The sequence below is a fragment of the Oxyura jamaicensis genome, chromosome 2, assembly GCF_011077185.1.
Source record: "Oxyura jamaicensis isolate SHBP4307 breed ruddy duck chromosome 2, BPBGC_Ojam_1.0, whole genome shotgun sequence".
In the NCBI taxonomy this organism is placed as follows: domain Eukaryota; kingdom Metazoa; phylum Chordata; class Aves; order Anseriformes; family Anatidae; genus Oxyura; species Oxyura jamaicensis.
Genome location: NC_048894.1, coordinates 99,849,822 through 99,855,946, shown reverse-complemented (window position 1 = coordinate 99,855,946; position 6,125 = coordinate 99,849,822). Strand labels below are relative to the sequence as shown.

Genomic DNA, 6,125 nt, shown 5'->3' with positions numbered 1-6,125 from the left:
AATATATTAACTATCACAGGATTTAAATACGTTCCTCGATCATTTGATGCTATTCTGGTTACCATTGGGCTACTGCTTTCCAATTTTCCTAAACAAAGTCCTCTGAAGGCATACTTTGTTCTACTTGAATGCATTAGGCATCTTGGGGAGAACCACTAAAGTCCCAGTTTAGGATACTGAAGGCTTTCATCTTAATGCCTTGAAGTTACTCTAAATTCAAAACATGGTAAAATGTTTATGAAAAATAGAGATTAAAATAAAAACAACAACAACAACAATAATAATAATAATAAAAGAGAAAGCAGTTATTAATCTACTTCCATGAAGTTTAAATCCTAAAAGTATCATTTCTATTATCTACCTCATATCTTGACTCCCCATCACACAGAAACTGCAATTTTGAAAACCATCTGCCTCAGGATACATCTATCAGAGAAAAGATTTTGCAGTGGAAGTGTTAGTTTTAATAGATAATTTCTTTTTGAAATCCTCACTTTTTGAAGAATTACTTCATTTTTATTTTTTTTTTCCTTCTCTGGGACATATCAAAAATGGATAGAAAAATTAAAATAGTAACTATTTCCCTTCGAAAATGCTTTTTTTAAAACCACATGATGTCTTCTTCACTAGCTAGTAACAATTTTCATAAAGGAGAGCACCTCTCCTTTGGTACATTTCATTAAGAAAAAATCCTCTGTATTGAATTTTTACTCTACATCAGCCTGTGCAATGATGGCATGTTTTGTTAAAAAATAATTATAATAAACTGCTAAGTGTCAGCAGTTCATTATTGGCACCTCACTGATGTGGTTATAAATGACCACAAAGAGGTTAGAAAAGTAGCTTGGGATGATGTTTTTCTTTGTTTTGAGCTACTGGATACAACACTGTACAAAGATCTACTTGCAAATATAGATTGTTAGAATAAAGCGTGACTGTTTCCCACTCATTTCTTGGCTTCCAAAGTGCTCTGACTAACAAGAGTTCCATAAGTGCTGTTTTAAAACTGCAGAGAATATGTGTTTGCTCACTGAGAAAAGAACAACACAAACATGTTTTATGTAGGAGAGAAACTTAATGGTGTATGAATCCAGTACAAACATGGATGTATAGCTGCTGTTATAATTATACCTGAGTCTGTGATCAGGTAACAGTGAATCCAATAAGTAAATTTGCATATATAAATGAGAGGAAAAAAAAAAAAAAAAAAAAAAAAGCTTCTTGATTATGTTTAGTACTTGTGTACTTGCACTAGGCTGCCTCTTACATGACCAGTTATACATGATGACTGTAAACATGTAGATGCCATATATGTCCTTCATTTAGGAAAGTTTGCCTGATGTAATATTTTTGGTTGCATCCACATATAAAATAAAAGGTGAACAGTTCAAAATCTTGATTCTGCTTGGTTTGCGTTCATTTTATTGTCTTCACAAGAAAATGATTCTTTGATGAAGGTGCTTCTGCTTTCTCAGTATTGCAGTGGTGATATTACTTTTCATTAAGAAAAATGAATGCTCTGATAATCAATATTTCCAACATCATCCCTGAGAGTGACAGGAGTCCAGGCAATTCTATTATGAAAACATATAAGTCTTTAATTGCTAAAATGTTCAGAAATTAGTTTTAGAACCTGGAGGCCAATTTCTTCATGTTCTCTTTGTGCTCAGCATGCTCAAACCCAAAGGCAGAAATAACTTTTGATAGGTATGATTTTCTCAGCTGCTGAGGCTGTTTTGATCCAGACTTTGGAACTGATGGTAAAGTCTTATTTTCTCTCACACTGTTAATTTCTTCTGATATGAAGTCAGAAAAGGGAGACAGATGGAAATAGTTCAGCATTTCAGGATAAGAGACTTCCAGTATCTAGAATATGGGAAAATGAAATCACTAGTAAAGCAATATAAGGCAGGGACAGAAAAGCAGACTGAGCTGGGCAGAAATTATACACTAGATTGGAAAGACTGAAAATGTTTTTTGTTATTGTTGTTGTTGTTGATTATGTTGATTTTTTTTTTTCCAAAATTTTAGACCTTTGTCTCCCATACACCCTTATGATTCAAACAGTGATCTGCAGCTCAGAGAGTACATGATCTCAGAACTATGCACTAATAAAACAGTGATCCAGAAAAGTTGCAGTTACAGACTTTTATGCTAGCCTCCTTCCAAGAATCTCGAAGAAAAGCAGCATTTTGTGGGTTTGGAAACTTGTTCACTTTTAGAAAGAAACTTGCTTCCAAATTGCATATGTAATTCTCCCGGTGTTTATTTCTGCTTTTTAGAAAGGGACACAAAAAGGGACCTAAAAAATGTGGGCTTTTTGCTAGGGAGGAAGGGACAGATGAAAGATCTTCCAGAAAACAACATGAGCATGAGAATTTAATTTTTTAGAGATAACTATAATGGGTAGAACTTACAGTATGGCAACTGGTCTGCACACTGCAGTCAGAAAAGTACTCTGCCAGAGGAAGAAAGGAAAATGGAAGAAATGTTACCAAGACTTAAGGATTTTACCCTGTGCATGCAGGAGCATATAGAAGAAGAGAAAGAAGAGTTTCTGCCCTATTTAATGGGTCCAGAGGAGGGCAACTAAGATGATCAGAGGGCTGGAGCACCTCTCCTATGCAGAAAGGTCGAGGGAACTGGGCTTGTTTAGTTTGGAGAAGAGAAGGCTCTGGGGAGACCTCATTGTGGCCTTTCGGTACTTGAAGGGAGCGTATAAACTGGAGAGGGAAGGCCTGTTTATGTGTGTTAATAGTAATAGGACAAGGGGGAATGTTTTTAAACTAAGACAGGGGAGATTTAGGTTAGAAATTAGGAGAAAGTTTTTCACTCAGAAGGTGGTGAGGCACAAGAACAGGTTGCCCAGAGAGATTGTGGATGACCCATCCCCAGAGGCATTCAAGGCCAGGCTGGATGCAGCTCTGGGCAGCCTGCTCTAGTGGTTGGCAACCCTGCCCAGAGAAGGGGTGTTGAAACTAGATGATCTTTAAGGTCCTTTTCAACCCAGGCCATTTTATGATTCTGTCTTCATCCTTTATTCATTTTATCTGCAGTTCTAGTTTTAACAGGAGGGCATAGTAATTTTGGATGAAAGATAGATGCACAAATCATTACAAATCAGTTTACTGTACTCCTTATAACAATAGGATAATTTTACTGTTAGCAAACCCTCTGAAATAATCTGTCCTTAATGATATCTTTAATGCAGAATCGATTCTCTTCAAATTAGTCTATAATGAGACGGCATAGACTGTACATTCTTTCTGAAAATGTGTATCTTTTCTTTATGATCTCCAGCTTCTTATACATTGCTAGGATTTTAACAAATTGGACTGACTGTAAAAAATGAATGAAGACAATCTCAGAATTGTTATGGTAATAGTCTCAGATTATTTCATTCATATATAATTTTCTCAAAATCTGAAAGCACATGTGGACTCTTACAATTACATGAGTGTTCACTTCTGTTAAATTTAGCTGTCTCACAAAAAGAGGATGAGCTGAAGTTTCTTGTCTTCGGAAAAGCAGCCTTCTGTGGATGAAAATATGTGTGTTGTACTTTTTCTGCTCTCTTTTATATATATATATATAAAGGTTCTTTTTAATTTCCTAAAGTCATGCTGGTCTTATCTATGCAATAGTTTAACAGGTTGTTATTATTTTCCATTTTTTGTAGCTCTGGAAAAACAAACAAACAAACCAAACACACGCACAAACACAAATAATAATAATAATAAAAAATCATAAAATCAGTGTCTGCCCCACTTGGTCATACATTACAAAGAGAAAGCTTGCCAAAGAAAAAAAAAAAAAAAAAAAAAAAAAAAAAAACAACTCTCAAAGTATTCATCACAAGTTAAAGATCCCCTCACAATAAGAGACATGCTTAGTCCAGGCTGCTAAAATAGAAAAAAGGAAGGGAGAGTAAAAGCCCTTGCAAAAACCCTAAAAATGGATTTTATTAAGAAAATGTTTCACAAAGTGCAAGCCGTCTTATTGTGTGTGATAGGCTGAGCTGCTGGAAAGTGTTGTATACAAGCTCTGGTGAGGGGCTGATCCTAACAGCTGCACCCATTTATCCAATAATGTCTCTCTTCAAGCTAAGTTAAAACTTCATCATTACGGTAACTAGAAAGCAATCTATATTATTCCCCTAACCAGGGAAGTTGTGACACCACAGACTTCAATAATCTTGTAAGATGTTTTTCTCTTTCTCCCATGTCCAGACTCTGAGTGCTGTAGTGAAATGTAGAGTAGCAAAGACCTGCAAGTATTTTTACCATCATAGCTCTGATCAAGTCCTTCACTGGTTCTATATGAAGTGTGTCAGTGCTATTTCAGATTGGCACCGAAGGTGGTTCATCTGCATTGGTCCTTGACACAGCCCTGAGGAGTGCCTGCCTGCCCCTGAATGATGCTGTTGACTGCAAGACTGTGGCTCAGCCACCTACAGCCCTCCTCCACCCACTGAGATGAGAAACTCTATTCTTTTTTAGCAGAGGCAGGGAAAAGTGTATTTTAAAACATTCTTGTCACCAAGTTTAAACAACGGTTGGCAAACTCCTTTTTTAGGTCATAGATGGGGTCTTGAAAATCCTTTGTGATGGCTCACAAAGGCAGGAAGGATGTCTGCAGGGAGACTGAGAGGAGATTCATGTAGTAGCTTGCAGAGAACACTGCAGGAACAAGGTAATTCTTAAGTCTATTTTCTAACACAGAAGCCAAGAAAGTACATGGTCGAAGGTTACTATATGCTGAGTTAAGGGAATGATCAGAGCAACATGATAGAACTGCACTGAAGTTTTCTTGAGAGTGCATGGTGCAGGTTGAAGTGGAGAATGTAGTCACACTTTTATGGTATGTCGTTCATACTGTCTCACTTGTGTACAAATGGGCAAACAAGCAATGCAATTCCAACAATTAGTGTTGCAAGAGCAGGAGACGAAGAAGAAAACAATTTCTTGATTTGCCATCTAATTTGTTAAGTTGGATCAATGAGATGCTAATGCTATGATTTTTATGAAAATGTATTTTTGGTAGAGTGCATTCTCAGTGAGCTTACAATTCTTATTTGGATGCTATTCGGATAGATACAGTAAAAATAGAAGAAAAAATCTGACTTGCTTATCCCTTGTGTCTAAATCTCATTTATTTGTGTATAGCAGTGACATTTTCTCAGATCAATAATGCACTTTTTCCTTCACATGGCATATAATTTTGCCAGGCTGTATTCTTATTTTCTGCTTACATTGTGCTCTTCCATTACCAAACGGGTTTGGGAATGTCAGGAAATAGGGTGGATACATGGAAGACTTTATTAAATATTGTAGGAAGAGGGAAGAAGAAGGTGGGAAGACGTTAAAGAGAGAAAATATTTTCTAACAGTCAAATCTCAGATCATAAAAATTCAATTCTCATAGTGTCTATTCCTTTAAAGCTTCACCTGGGAGACTTGTAATGATACCTAGTGAATTTCTTTAATTTGAAATTGTGTTTACTTTTGAAAAGAACTTTGTTCATTGTGCAAGGATAAACTAAACCTCTGTTAATTGTTCTTCTCCCTGATTCAATGAAATGTCATAAAGACATTTCATTACAGTAAACTAGGCAATTAAACTAATAAATTTAAGGGACAGATTCTGCTCCTCTTTATGCTGGTTCAGTGGTAACTTCAGTCCATTCAGGTGTTTATATTATGCCCCCCCACCAAGATTATTATAGGAAGACCCCATGTTTTTCTCTGTTTGGGAAGGATTAAACCCCCTATGTATATAGCTCTAAAATTAAAACTAATTTTATAACCTTTTGTTTGTCTAAGGTAAGCCCTGTTTGGTGAACTATTCTGCATTAGTGAGATTTGCATTATGTAATATGAACCCTGTCCTGAACATTTGTAAATAATTTTATATCATGACAATAGCAGGAGGTTCATGCTCTTAACCAATGATTTTGTGACACACACCAAGGGTGCAGGAGGGCTGTCTCTCCAGTGTGGATTCATATTCATAACTTCTGTCATGTGGTAGAGCCATTTAGTCTGGAGAAGAGGAGGTTCAGGGGAGAACTTATCACTCTCTACAACTACCTGAAACGAAGGTGTGGGGAGCTGGGTGTTGCTCTCT

General features: G+C 36.4%; 1 long non-coding RNA gene across 1 annotated transcript in view; it reads left to right on the top strand.

Annotated features, from left to right (window-relative positions):
* The window catches only part of LOC118162257, an 18,292-nt gene extending 12,842 nt beyond the window's left edge, over positions 1-5,450 (top strand). The window contains exon 3 of the long non-coding RNA XR_004748359.1: positions 5,441-5,450. This is a non-coding gene — a long non-coding RNA (uncharacterized LOC118162257). The remainder of the gene's footprint in view (positions 1-5,440) is intronic.
* Positions 5,451-6,125: the final 675 nt, after the last annotated feature.